We start from the raw sequence: 14,132 nt of genomic DNA on the forward strand, positions 1-14,132 counted from the left end.
ACCGCCGCTGCGGGAGGGCATGGGGCGCAGAGGTGGCACTAATGGCTGGGTGGGTGGCAAGTGGCAGATCGGGGCTGATAAGCATGACTCCATCCCCAACCCCATCTTCCTGCCCATGTGTCCTGGATGAGCACCACGGGCTGAACTGTTCAGCACTCAGAAAACCTTTTTCTTGGGAACTGGTGGCCAGTATCCAAGTGAAGTGACTCATATGAATCCTCCTCCTTATTTAAACTGGAGTCTTCCCCTTCAAGCTTTGCCCATTCCGTGAAGCCAAACTGCCATGTTTCTGGTGAGGGGAAAGCCAGTTCCGTGCCCGTATCTCTCTTCCATGCTGCCATCTGCACTTCTTCCCAAGTAACTACCTCATCTACCTCTTAATATTCCCTTTCATCTTAAATTTGCTTGGGAGAAAAATGTGTCAGCCCACACAAAGCCAGGACTGAAATATTTCCGAGTATGGATTTTCCTCGCTGTTTTCTGAGGAACCGCTGGCACTCACTATTTTTGGCACCATCTCTTCCTTATGTTCACCTTCTGCTGGTGTCCCTCCTGCACCTGGCTCCCTCGGACTGAGCTTGGACACCCGCTGGACAATGTCAAGCAGGCATGGCTGACATGCACAGGATGGCCGTTTGAGTGAAAGAAAGGAAGAACTGGAAAACATCTCAGAATAAATTGTCAGCTTTTCAACCTGGCCAAAACCATAACTCTATTGGAGGACCGATATTTTCTAAAACTTTTTAATGATACGAGAACGGGGATAATGCTAAGGTGGAAAAATCTGGTATCTTTTGGCTAGTCAAGGTTAGGGAATTTGAAAAATTTAAATGAAAATGCAGTTGTAAAAACAAACAGGATGAATTTATCCTGTGAGGCATATGGCTACATCGCTACTGCTTGTTAACGTAATTACTAATTCAGTCCTCTGAGCCACAGATCAAAATAACAATATTATTTTATTTTAATTGTAAAGGACCAACGTCAAAACTGTGTAAGCAGAAAGAAGCCATTTTTCCTCCACTGTCTCTGTTTTTCTGGCATCTCTTTTATCACATGGAGTAACTTGGAGCTGGCTGACTTGTATACTTCTGCTGAAACAACCCTTTAGACTACAGCAGGATAACAGAACAGCTGGGACATTTTTTGCCCCCAGTCGAGCTCTTTCAGGTGTTTAACTCCCCTCCTCTCTCTTCTATCCCATCTCAGCATGTCCCAGGTGGCCAGAGCCAGAAACAGCAATCTAGAAAGAGCTGCCCAAAAGCACTGAGTTGAGCCCAGAGAAGACCAAACCTGAGACAGTGGGAGAGGTCTCTGCTAGAGGAGCTTGAAAGGACAGAACGTAAAGAGTTTTAAAGAAAATTTGAGTTACCTTTAAATACATATCACAACAAGGGGAAAAAACCCAAACCAAGCAACCCAGCATACGTTCTGTAGGAGGTAAGTCTTTCACACTTGTGTCTGCCCCATCAGAAAGGGACTCTAATTGGATCTGGATCTACCCAGTTCCAGGCGTCTTCTGCCTCGGGTCCCCAGAGCTATTCATTTGTTTTGCTGGTGTGCCTCAGCTTGGCAAGGTGTCTTGATTGCCAAGTGAATGTGGATTCAGCTAGCTCTGACCAGCTCTGGCATTTGAAAAAATCCTTTTTCTTCCGCTTGAATTTCTCTGCCAGCTGCCAGCGAGTCAGGATTTCCCAGCCAGCAGCTCTTGTTATTATCTGTTTTCACTTGCCTTGATGTTTACCAGATTGGACTGCTTTTATCTCTATTAACCCTACATCACTGCGGAGCCCCAGTATTACACACCCTACATGGCTTGGCCACTGGGTCAGAGCACAAAATAAAGAGATAATAAATTTGCCTTACTAAGGAAACAGTAAGGTCTAAAATGCTGGCCAAAAATAACACAAGTGTTGATGATCTCAGGGAAGAAAATAACTAAAAGGCCAAATGAAGGTATTAAAAATCAAAGCTTAAAATAATCGACAGCTCATTAGACTAAATCGGAACTCTGCTAAAATTCTCCACCAGATGAAAACTCTGGTATGAAAATAGTGCTGAACAGCTGAGAGCAGGACAAGCTGGCCTGATTTTCTCTGGTCTCAGAAGTGGAATTGCGGCTAAGAAGTGCTTTCATTTGTAATCTTAGATACATCTTACTGTCATTTAGACCAGAAGGTCTGATTAAAAACGCACCTAAAAATATAGAGGGGATATTCTCAGTCTTTAAAGGGCCATAAAGCTATTCTGAACAAGCACCTAATGATCATTTCCCATCTTCTCCAGTTCCTAGAAATCATGGGGATGAAGCAAAATTTGGAAGAAGATGAGCCAATATTTATTTTAAATTCTATTCTTGGTCAAGTTCAATATAGTTCTAAAAGCAACAGGTTACATCCAGTTCTAGTTAAAAAACCCACAAGTCTGGTCACTTGTCAGGTCGGTGTTCACCAAAGACTTCAGGACATTGGTGCCCTTCCAGTTAACGGAGAAAAAAAAGTTTCTAATGGATTTTGGGGTGAGGGTCAGGTTCAGTGCGGCTCTTTCCGCAGCGTGTTCAGCCTCCGGAGCTGCGGTGCAGGGATCAGTCCCTGCGATGCAAACGGCTGCCGCCCCCCACCCAAGCTAAACCTGCCTTTGACTTCCTGTTTCCCTCAAGGGCTCAAGACAGATGCAAGAAAACTTCTTCCCCAGGTAACATTTTAATAATTAAAACACGTTATTTGAACTTGACGCTGTTTTATTTACCTCACGTACCACACTTCATTTACCTGCGCAACGAGAACAAGCCATTGGCTTTGCTACCAGCCGTTTCGCTTCTGGTGCGGCCGCCCAAACGAGCGCCCTGCTGCAGGGTTTGCTGCCTCCTGCGGACCCCGCTCGGCGCCCCAGCACAACGCCCCGCACGGGGATTCCCTCAGGTCACGCGTAGCAGCCCCGCTGCTCCCGGCCGGGCCGCTGCGCCTCGAAGCCCGAAGCCGGAGCGCCGGATCAGGCGGCGGCCGCCGAGGCCAGGCGAGGCCAGGGGCGGCGCGGTGCGCGGCGGCCCGCAGGCACCTGAGCGCGGCGGCTGCGCGGGGGGCGAGCGGGCGGGGCCGGCCCGGCCCGGCCCTCACATGCGCGGCGCCGCGGGAGCCATTGGCCGCCGCCGGGCCGCGGGCGGCGCTCTCGGCCGCGGGGCCGGCCCTCGCCGCCGCCGGCAGCCGGTGCCGTCCGTGCGCCGAGCCATGCGGGTGCGCGCCGCATGCGGAGAGCGCGCTGCAGGGCGCCGCTAGGAGCCGAGCCCGCCCGGCCCGGCCTCGGCCTCCGCCTCCCCTTCCCCGTCCGTCGCCGGCCGCATGGCAGCGCCGCGGGAGTGACCGCCCCGGAGAAGGTCTGCGTCCCCGCGGCACGCGCGGCCCGGCCCGGCACGGCCGGGCGGCTCTCGGGGTCCCCCAGCCCGCGGGGCCCTCCCTGAGGTGAGGCGAGCGCGGGGCCGGCGGGAGGCGGTCGGGCGAGGCGGCGGAGCGGCCGCGGGGGAGGGGGCGGCATCGGCACCGGCGCCTCCCGCCTCTCCCTCCCCGCGCTTTCCGTCGCGCTTGCCTGCCTTCTTTTCTCTTCTCTGCCTTCAAAGCGGCCTGGATGGGCTCGCTTGCACTGCTGCCAGCGCCGGTGTGCCTCGGGGAACCGCAAACCCTTGGCACAGCTGCTGGCGGGACCCCGAGGAGCGGCCGTGACTCGACGCGGTGTTTTCGCCTCGGGCTGCACATCCACGCAGGACGCGCCCGCGTGTGCGGGGGGCGAGCGGCGGCGGTAGCGGGGCCAGCCCCGGCTGCGGGGCTGGCAGCACAACGTGCTACTGGGGAATGCGGCTGAAAAAAGCGAGCCCCCTTCCGAGGTTGGTGGTATTGAATCCATGTGGGGACCGCCAGCTGTGTGTCTTTTGTATGGGGTCAACTGTTCTTGGTGTTGCACCACACGCAGATTAAAGGGGCCTAAACCGGTCAATGAAACACATCTTCAGGACAAAAATAGCCCTTGTCAGAGAATCATCTGTGTTCTGAGGGGAGGAGGCACGTCTCCTCCCTTCCCCCTGCTCCCCAGTACGTGGCAATATCGACTGCTGCTCCTTGAGGATCCCTGAGCCTGGCACAGCAGCTCCTCTGTCTTGCAACCTCCATTTCCCCCCTGTCCCCGTTACAAGTGCTCCCGCTGCTGTTAAACAAACACGAATTCAGGCACAGAAAGCTTGTGACTTGCCCAGCATCCTTTGGGGAAGCTGGTCTGCGGTCAGTGGGGGGATGCAGGCTGTGCATTTACAGCACGCCAGCAGCCTGTGGCAGTTTCTCCTCTGGACGCTCCCAGTGTGTAAGAGCCATGAGGTAGGTTACTCAGACTTGAAAATGGAGGATGGTAGTGGTAACCAGCCTGTTGTTTGGTGGAATAAGTCTCAGCAGTACTTCCTGGAATGGTGATGCTGAAAGTGATGTTTTACTTGGCTTGGCTGCTGGTGCAGAGAGCAAAACATCTTCAGTACTAGCGTTGGGATACCTGCTACTCATAAGCATTGTCAGTTACAGCTTTTTAAAAAAAAATAGTGTAGAGAAGCATTTTGTTTTTTACAGCATTATGCTTGTCAGCCGTGATAGGAAAGGATCATCTTTTCTGCCTCTAAAACTGAAGGTGGGGAATGGCTATGCCCCCTTATTTGTGAGAGAGGGCTTTAGGATGTGAGAAATTTGCAGGAACAGCACAGAGATTTCGATCCCACAGCTCTGAGCTATCAAAAAAAGCACTCTCATCGCAGGTGGGGTGGCTAAGTCCCTGCCTCTGTGTCTTCCCCTCCCCCCCCCCCCTTCCTGGTGGCAGAGGAAATCCCCTTTCTTCAAACTTCAGGTAAGGATTGGTAGTATAGAAGGTTAGTGTTATGTTATTTGCACTTGATTGCCATCTTAAATTAATTCACCAAGCCTTGCTTGGAGGCCAGGAGCCTATTCATTCTTTGTGATTTACAAATCCCCTATAAACCTTTTATTGTTGAAATTGATTTATGAGGTCCTGATCTAGGAATATGCTACTGTGGCTATATTTTCTGTGCTGTACACCATTTTCTCCTGTTTCTGAGCAAGCATTGCCTTTATAAGTAAACTCATTTGGTGCTTTTCCTGTATGTTGCTTAGTGTGAAAAACACTTGTCTGTTATGTCTGCTATATCTGTTTTCTTGCACATAATAAGCGAGGAATATTTAAATAGATACTGTTATTTGCAATCAAGTTTACTTTGATAAAGATCCAAAGTTTACAAAGGCTACATGAGGTAACGTGGGGAAGGGAGCAGCATTAAGCAGTAATTTATTTTGTAAGATCCAGATATGCATAACAGATATCTGTACCAGTGCTGACATCCCTGGGGGGACAGTAATCTGTCCAGCATGTTCAGACCTGGAGGAGGAATTCTGAAGCAGCAGCATCGGCAACGGAGAAAGTCTGCGTGCTGCTGTCGCAGGAAGGTAATTATTAATAGGAACAAACCTGTATGGTAACAATGCAAAGAGAGTGAAAGCACTTAGGTGCTTGCTGTGGAAATATTAACTAGTGTACGTTGCACTAACACATAGCTGCACACGTGAAATATAGTTCTTGTATTCCAGTTCTTAGCCGTGTGTTCCTGTTGCCTCAGACGAGCCTCTTTCTCTTCTGTAGCAGTAGGTAGGTGGTGGTACGGATATATCACGACTGTACATCCTGTGTATGGACAGCTGTCTTGACTGCATGCCTGGAGAGTGAGAAAAAAGCTAATGCTGTTGGTGATATGCTTGCAATAGGTCCTGCCGGTGACAGGAGGATAGTAAAGGCTAGTGGAGAAAAGGGTATGTACATCCCTGTGGTCAAAAGCGCTTGTGACCATGTGTGTTGTGGCTTTTTATAAGAAGTGCAGTTTTATAAGAAGTGACTGTGCTGAAATTTCCTGCCTTGAAGTTAGTTCTTTTGATTTCTCCAGGTCTTCCCATTCCTTCTGTGTATTGAGGTCCCATTCAAAGTCTGTTGAAGCCAGTGGGAGTAAGTGGATTTTGAATCAGGTCCTGCACCACTGCCTGAGTTTCTTTTCCCCCTTGTGTTCTCTGATAGCACCAGCTGCTGTGTCAGTTCCACCTTTTGCTGCGTGCCAGTGGGCTGGCTTGGGATGTCTTGCAGGCAGAGTGCTGACTCAGTGCCTCAGCTCAGGGTCTCCCTTTGCTTTCTCCTACACCTCTAAGAGCCAGAGGGCAGTTTTGATACAGGTACATGGACACTGTGATCACTGAGGATGAATTAGTGTCCTGAGGCTTAAAGCACTTAATCAGTGTGGGGCTGGTGATGGCTGTTTTACTGAGGAGTAGCTTGAGTCACAAATGATGTCATGGGGGAACCCAGTAAACTAGTTTCTCAACTGGATGCAAACAAAAGGGAGTTCCAGAGGTAGTATTTTACCAAATAATGAACTGTGAAGGTTTTTAATTTCTTTTCAAAAAAGCAATCTGTATCTTCCAATTAATTAATAAAATTGCTGTAGATCCCTAAATATTCATAAAACACAATTAGTATTTACGTTATACTCCAATGTTACTATATAAAGTGGAAAGAACAAAACATGTTATTTCAGTTTCTGCTGTTTAAATGTCTCCATTTCTTGCTAGCATTGAAATGAGACTACACAGTTCTCCTTTCGTTTTTTTCCCCCTTTATTTCTGTTTTGTTTTATTTATTCATTTATTGTCTCTTGGCAGTGGGAAGATTATATCCTAGGAAAAAAAAGCTATTGATGTATTAAGAAAAATGGAAATAATTCGCCCCAGAAACCTTACATTTAGATAAAGACTTGTCTGTGCTTTTGCATAACTGACATTTTAAACATCTTTTTATAACAAGCAGTGAAAAATCTGTGGACTTCACCATGCAAAGACTTGTGCACATGACTAATTTTCCACACATGTATAGTCTCATGAGTACATGCATAAGGCTCTCTGGGGTCACAGTAAAGGTGCTTGATCTTGAAAGTGTTTATTCTTGGCTGTGAGGTTGAGGTGCTGTGGGCCTACACTTGTAAGTATTTGCCAGACAAGGGCTGAAATATGGAGAAGGATGTTTGTGAATTACAGTTTTCTAGCAGCTACCAGCATTATATTTGTAAAAGCGATTGTAATTAATGTTTCAAAGCTATTCTGTACCTCTTACCTTGAGAACGCTTTGAGCTCTGTTATTTTCAAAGTTTGACTTGCTTGTGTTTGGGATGGGTTTGGCTGAAGATCTTTTGGTCTAAGCAAATTGAGTGCAATTTTCTTTTAACCATATAACGAAGAATAGGTACTGATTGCTTGCCAAACAGTTTTTCCCCTCAGAGATTCCAAACAAGTTTAGGAAAGAACAAAGCCAGTATTTCTAGTGTTTAACTTCTTGAGAATCATCTTGGGTTTTGGCATGTTAAAAAGAAAAGTCCGTCACAAGTCAAGTTGGCACTTTCTAATACCATCAGTAATACTCATTTCCACATCATTAATTTTGACTGACACTGCTTCAATCTTTCTCTCACCACAAATTTCTTTAATTAAAGCAATTGAAGCTCCTTTCATTTATTTCTATATTCTCTTCAGCTGTATTCTTCCAGCCTTGCAAGAACAGGTTCCTGTCCCCCTTCAGGAAATGGGTAGGAAGAGAAGCTCAAAGACCTTCATGTAGCAGCTGCCAGAGTGTTCAGGGAGATATCCTTGGAAGGAGGAAGCTTGTTTTCTTGGAATCAAGCCAGCAAAATGCCACTTTTTTCCCAACACTTGGAGGCAGTCAGTAGTATGGGAAAAGAGTATGGCTGCACCAAGGACCTGTTTGTTGGCACTGTTTTAAAAGAACTACCTTCCCTTTTCTTCTTCTGCCTCTTGAAGTATAAATCAGGATATGAAAACACATTGTTCTTGTAGTCTCAAAACTGTTGCTACCTATATTTTTCCTTCTTTCCACTTGAGCTCTTTCCTCATAAGTGATTTGTTCTAAGACTGAAGTAGTTGTGATATTCAAGACTTCAGAAAAAATCATGGTGTAAAATACAGCCACCCTTAGGGGAAGAGGAAAGTTATTTGTTGCTCAGATATTTTCTTTTCAGAGACCCTTTTCTTGCTGAAGGTAACTGATGAAGAAGCAGAAAAAATAACCACGCTGAAAGCATGTGGCAGCCAGCACTGGGTGAGGATAGCAATCACCTTTATTCACCGTGGTCCTGCATTTTGTATTGTGTGATCAATAGAAAAAGAAATGGTCTGGTTCTTGTGAGCTGCCTTGCTCCTTGTTAGCATTAAAAAAGAACCCTCTCTGTATATGGTCTTTTTGTTAAAAGTTGGGCATCTCAGGTTTTCTATCTTATGAAGGTCTCCATTGAAGACCAGGAAAATGCAATGGAAGATTTCTCGGACCCAAGGGGCGAGCATAACAGATCATTAAATGCTGTTGCTGTCTTTTCCTATCAAACATCTCTGCACACTGTTTGCTGTGCATTTAAATTTGAAAAAATTGCACAGTTCCCAAACTGGAGTTTTAAAATCCCTCTCTATTCACTTGCTCAGGATTATTCAAAGTCACATCTCCTGATGATTTCCCCTGTATGTTGAGACCATGGGTGGGGCTGCCTAGATACAGGTGTCTACTGCTGTTTTAGATGTCTTATCTGTGACACTCACGTGGAGCTGGTAAATACAATGAGACCTACAGCAAACAGTGTCCTGGAGCATCTGCTGGAGACCAGTGATGCCCTAGATGGTCCCCTTCCTTAGATTCATTATGTAAAGATACACACAGAAAGGAAAAAAGCAAACACGAAGGCTCTTTATAGCCCTTGCAATGAAGCAGCGAGGCAGGCTCCTACCCGCCCCCATGCAACCTAATGGCTACAAAGCCACAGCCAAGATGCAGGGTTCTTTTTTTCTCCTTGGACTTCATTCTTTACAAGTCAGCACTGAGATAAGTTTCTCTGTAAAAGGCGTTTCTGATTGCCCTTGGGTTCTACAGAAGCCAGGGCTGCTGCACCTCTAGTGTTTTCAAGTCTGGCCAAAGCCACAGATACCAACATGCCTGCTAAAAGCAACATTGTTTTTTTTGGTGGACCTTGTTTGAAGCACTTTATTCTTACTGCAGTGATTTTCCAAGTTGGGATTATAGCTCTAAGGAAAAAAACAAGTGCATAGGATGTATATATGAATATGACGTCTGAACATCTATCTGTTCTTCAGCCATTGCAGGATAGGAAGGAAACTTACAAGCTTTCAGCTGGTGTGAGAACTTGTATAAAGAACACCCATACTTGGAATAACCCTAGTGCAGGCTTGCTGAAGCTGTGTGTGCTAGAGATGGAGGCAGTCCTATAATCTTGCAGTACCTTAAGGTCAAAAGAAAAGCTGGTAACCCCAGGGAGATTGTTCCTATACCTTGATGTCTGCATATACAAAGTTGATTTTGTCATATTTTGTCAACAAGTATAGTTTTTGTTGTCTGTCTCAAATACACTGATTAAAAAACCAAGCTTATACAACACTGATTTAGTAATCATTGAAAATAACCTTTCAGTTAAAAAGCTTCCTCTGAATATTAATATTTTATACAGAAGTATTATGTAATAGATGTTTTGTCGCCTTTGCTGTGCTGCACAGAGGAACACATTGTTAAGCTGATGTCATTTGGATTGTTCAGTATAAATTTGTCCACTAAACCAATGCAAATGTCAGTGAATGATTAAAAAAAGTCCATCTTGCATATTTGTACATAGTGCTTTGTGTACGGATCGTGGAAAGGGAGGATAGGAATTATTTTGGTCTGACAGTCTGCATTAAAACTTGAGTGAGAAGTGTGAAAGGTAGCACACTAGGTTGCTTTGTTTTCAAGCACCACTATGGTTACAAACACTTTCCACATGCATTAGCAATTGCCTTCATCAAAGATGCACGGAGGAACCAGACTTCATGCTTAATCTGACTGGTGTTTAAAAATATAAACTGAGAAGTCTACATACAGGGTTCCTCTCAATGGCTGCCATCCAGAAACTTTCATGTACTTGCTTTCTGTCTAATTAAATTAAGAAATAAAGCCTAAACTACCTGGCTTAGAAGAGGAACTAACAAAAAGGAAATGAAACTTTTCATGCACTTGAGTTTTTTAAAGTAACGTTTGCTGTTTTATAACGCTTACTAAATTTCTTCACTGTTTTACCTCGTTGGCATTGTTAGCAGACAGAAAGGGAAGACTGGCTTGATAGTTTTGCTCCTCTCCTTTCCTATCCCCCTCACAACAAATCTGTTGGCTCTTGAAACAAGGAAGTGGAGGAATGCAGGTACACAAATGCTCGTTGGTGCTGCAGAAATTGAGTTTGGTCAGGGCTAGTGCCCTGATGGAAAGTGGGTAGGAAAGTGTCTAACAAGAGAATAATGGGAGAAGAGTGGTTCCTGGAAAAAGGAGTGGACTGAGAATGAGACAGAATTGTACTAATAATAAATGAGGAAAATGAAAAATGCAGTGGTTTGGACAAGACTTTGTTTGCAGTGGTTAAAATTTGTGGTTACTCTTTGTTTATTTTTAGTGTAATTTGATTTAGGATGTACCTAGACTGAAAGGTGAATTTAAGAGTGTCCTTATTAGCATCAATAAGTTTAACCAAAACAGATTTTAAAGAAACAAACTGCTGGGGCCAGAGTTACAGGAGAACAAAAATAGTAAAGCATGTAGTAAAGCCAGAAAATAAAAACATGAGAGGCATGCAAAAATACAAAAGAAAATAGTAACAGTGTGGCAGAGGAAAGGAGATAACAAAATTGTTGAGATAAGTGTGAGTAAATATAAAAGAAAATCTTAAAGCGTGAAGTTGTATGTACTGTTCTGCATGTGGAAAGCGTATGAATTGTTTGTTTGACTGAGGGAGTCTCATCTCCAGAAACTGGGGTTTCATGCTCACAGCTGAATGGCCAAGTTGTCCCAGTTTGCAATCAGCTCGAAAGCATGTTGCAAAGTAATACAGACCCCTGTGTGGACATATGTATTCATTACAGCAAATTTAATGGGCACCTGTAAACTTGCAGGTTGAATTGGTACAAGCCTGGTTTTGGCTGAATAGTTTTGCACCTGCCTAATTTGTGTTGTAAAATTGCAGTCTGTCCATGTGCACGGCAGCCCAGAGCAGCCTGGTCACAACCAGTATGCAGCTGGTCAGTGCGAGAAGCACAGAGTGCTCCTCCTCTGCTGTTCCTTTTGTGAACGAAGAGAGGATGGTGGCCCTCCGTGCTCTGATAGCTGCTGCTCTCTGTCACCCCAGCCATGTTAAGGCTTCTTCAGTGTCTGATTATTTACCTGCTTGCTGTCTGAACTGGTAAGATCTTAGATCTGGCTTGCTATCTGCTAAAGAATGTAATACCAGAGCCACCAGCAGCACCCCCTCTCTTATTGCCTGTGGGTCAAACAACGGGTTACCTATAGCACTGCAAAATTTTGCCTGCTTGCCCAGTAAGGTTTGGTTTGCTAATGTCTTGGTTATATTCCTGCCTTCTGCAACAGAAGAGAGGAAGCAGGGAGAAGTGTGCACACAGCCCCTGGCTCATGCAGAGGTGAAGAGGAGGTGGCAGCAAAGAGAAGGAAAGCATTACAGGGAGCTCCCAAAATAAAGGGGGTGTTGGGTGGCATGTGAAAAGCTGCAGCGAGGCCCTAGTATGGACAGTGAACTTGCAGGGAGCGGCAGCGGGATCCTGTAGGCTCCCATGGAGTAGGAGCAATGCCTAAGGTGCTGGAAAGGGAGTGTGGTTTCAAGACCAGCTGGAGCACGTTTGAGCTCACACTGCTGTTGAAAGGGGAGGTCCTGCCTTCCTGCCCACCCACCTCTGCCTTGGTCGGGCAGGACGCTTCTCCCAGGCACACGCCAGGGCAGAGGGTGGGAGTGCGTCCAGGGGCGAGTGCTCTCTTAAGCAGCAGGGTGGCCACAAATCAGCTTAAGCTGGTTGTGAAACCTCGCTCAGAGATAGCAACAAAATCTGGTATTTATCTGGTTAGGTTACATGCTGCTTTCGACAATACTTCTACAGTAGGTTTCTGTGCTAGTTTAGGGTTTTTCTTCTCTCTTGATGGCATGACATTTTTCCCGCGTGGTGGTTTGTTGTTTTTCTTATGCAGTGACGAGGGAGGAAGATGGCGTTTAACCAAAGTGATTGTCAAATGTATGCTGGTGGCTAGGTGCTTGGAGATATGTGTAGAACTGAGAATTATTCAGTTGTGCTGAAATTAAACCTCTAGTGACTGGAACTGCTTCACTTACTTTATTAGCTGAGGTTTTTTTCCAAGATCTCTACTTCTTCCCCCAAATACTGTGATTTCTCTCCTCCTTTCTTTACAGAATTCATAATAATTTGCTCTGTAAGTGCATAATCTGATTTTTTTCACTCTGTTAGCACAATTGTTTCCCTGTTAAATGCAACCCCTGTTAAGCGCAACAGAAATAATGTTTTCCTTAGTGGAAAAGATGTTTGATTAAGTGACTGTAGAAATGAAGGCAGCCACACCTAGGCTACAGTATATAGGATGTGGCATTTGGAGGTTGCATGTGTTACGTCTGAAGTGCCAAGTGCCTGGCTGTGATTCAGATGAAATTGGCACTGGGTAATGCCAACACCCTAGTGTAAATGGGGTGTAAGTCTTTCCCTATGCTGAAGGGGCCTGAAAGAAAAGGATTAAAGGGAATGAGTGCCAGAGGGGACTAGGTTATAAGAGAAGTGGTACATGTGCTCCTTATTTAATCTCCTTCGTACCCACTGTGTCACATACTGAATCTATAACAGAGGAGGTGTGTATTCTTGTATCAGAGCAGATGTTTCTGTAAGTAAGACATTGCTTTGTTTTAATAAATTGAGGTTGTCATTTCAAAAGTGGGAGGGGGGAGCTGAGGGAAGAAGCATAAAGAGAATTCTTCAAACGGGATTTGGAACAAAATCCAGGAGGATTTCTGTGGCAAAAACTGTGGGGAAGATTCTTTCACTGGTCTTGGCTCTGCCCAAGCATCTGCTTATGTACTGATATGATTTATGTGAGAATTTCTGCTTTAGTATCTTTTTTTTTAAAAAAAGAAGAAATAAAAATAAATCTTAGGAGTGTGTTTTTTCATTTGTTTTCCTCCACCTCTCCTCTAGGTATGTTCCACCTCCTGTGCTCAGTCTGTCCTGGGAAGGGGAGGGTGGTGGTGATGGACCTCAGCAGTCTTTCAGATTGTGATGGAGCTCTTGAAGACAAGCTGTCCTGTTCTTCCATGCCTTACCAAGTGTGGTGGTAGTGGTGTTCAGCCTCTCTAGACACCCTTCCTTAAAGGCTGATGCATTTTCAAAAAACACAGCCAGCCTACTTTGGACATGGGAACTGCCTTTGCCTTCTGCTTCCAAAAACTGTTTGTTGCCTTTGGGATGGCTGCCGAGGAGGGGTTGGAGGGCATGGCGAGCTCTGCTTAGGCCCTTCTTATGTGGGTCTCTGACCTGGTGAAAAAAGGTTACAGAAACAGCCAGGGTGAACGGCCCTGTGGCTATGAGAGCGTTTTCTGTCAGAGCTCAAGTACAATCCAAAGGTCTGTTCTGAAACCTGCTTGCAATAAACCTTTGTCAGAGCTTTTTTTCTCTGTGTATTTAAAAAACTGTCTCTGAAATCTCCAATTCTGGTGATGTATGCTGCAAAGGGATTTAGTTCTGAGACCACTTGAGCACCCCGAACCCTTTGAAGGAGGAAATTATTTAAGATGCGTATTTTATTTGCATTTTTGGCAGTGTCTTCCCCTTCTCCTTATCCTGGGTCTCTACCGCTAAGAAGAAACCTGGAACAGCAGGTTCCTGCTGACCTTTAAAATGCTCTCAGTGGAAAGCATGACACAGGGCTTGTTCCTGTGGGCTTCGGAGTGCCAGTGGGTGCTAACCCTGAAAAGGCCTCAGAAAATAAATTAAGAGGGATGTGTGTGTGTGTGTGTTGGTTTGGTTTTGGTTTTGGTTTTGGTTTTTTCTATAGTGGCTTGGGAGCAGCTCAGGTGGGTGAGTGCGCTGTGCTCGGCACTGGGCACAGACCCTTATGGCAGAGCAGCTCTCCTCCGCAGCCGCTGCCGATGTGGAAGCAATGGGTTGGTG

The 14,132-nt window shown here is 45.7% G+C and overlaps 1 protein-coding gene across 3 annotated transcripts in view; it reads left to right on the forward strand.

The window, feature by feature from the left end:
- Positions 1-3,163: 3,163 nt before the first annotated feature.
- The window catches only part of LRRC8D (leucine rich repeat containing 8 VRAC subunit D), a 54,096-nt gene continuing 43,127 nt past the window's right edge, over positions 3,164-14,132 (forward strand). For 2 of the 3 annotated variants that reach the window (XM_072867306.1, XM_072867305.1), the window contains exon 1: positions 3,165-3,458. The gene's annotated coding sequence lies outside the window, so the exon portion shown is untranslated. Of the gene's footprint in view, positions 3,459-14,132 lie in introns of all 3 variants that reach the window. The other variant, XM_072867307.1, reaches the window with a different exon arrangement.

The sequence above is a fragment of the Ciconia boyciana genome, chromosome 7 (genome assembly GCF_034638445.1).
Source record: "Ciconia boyciana chromosome 7, ASM3463844v1, whole genome shotgun sequence".
In the NCBI taxonomy this organism is placed as follows: domain Eukaryota; kingdom Metazoa; phylum Chordata; class Aves; order Ciconiiformes; family Ciconiidae; genus Ciconia; species Ciconia boyciana.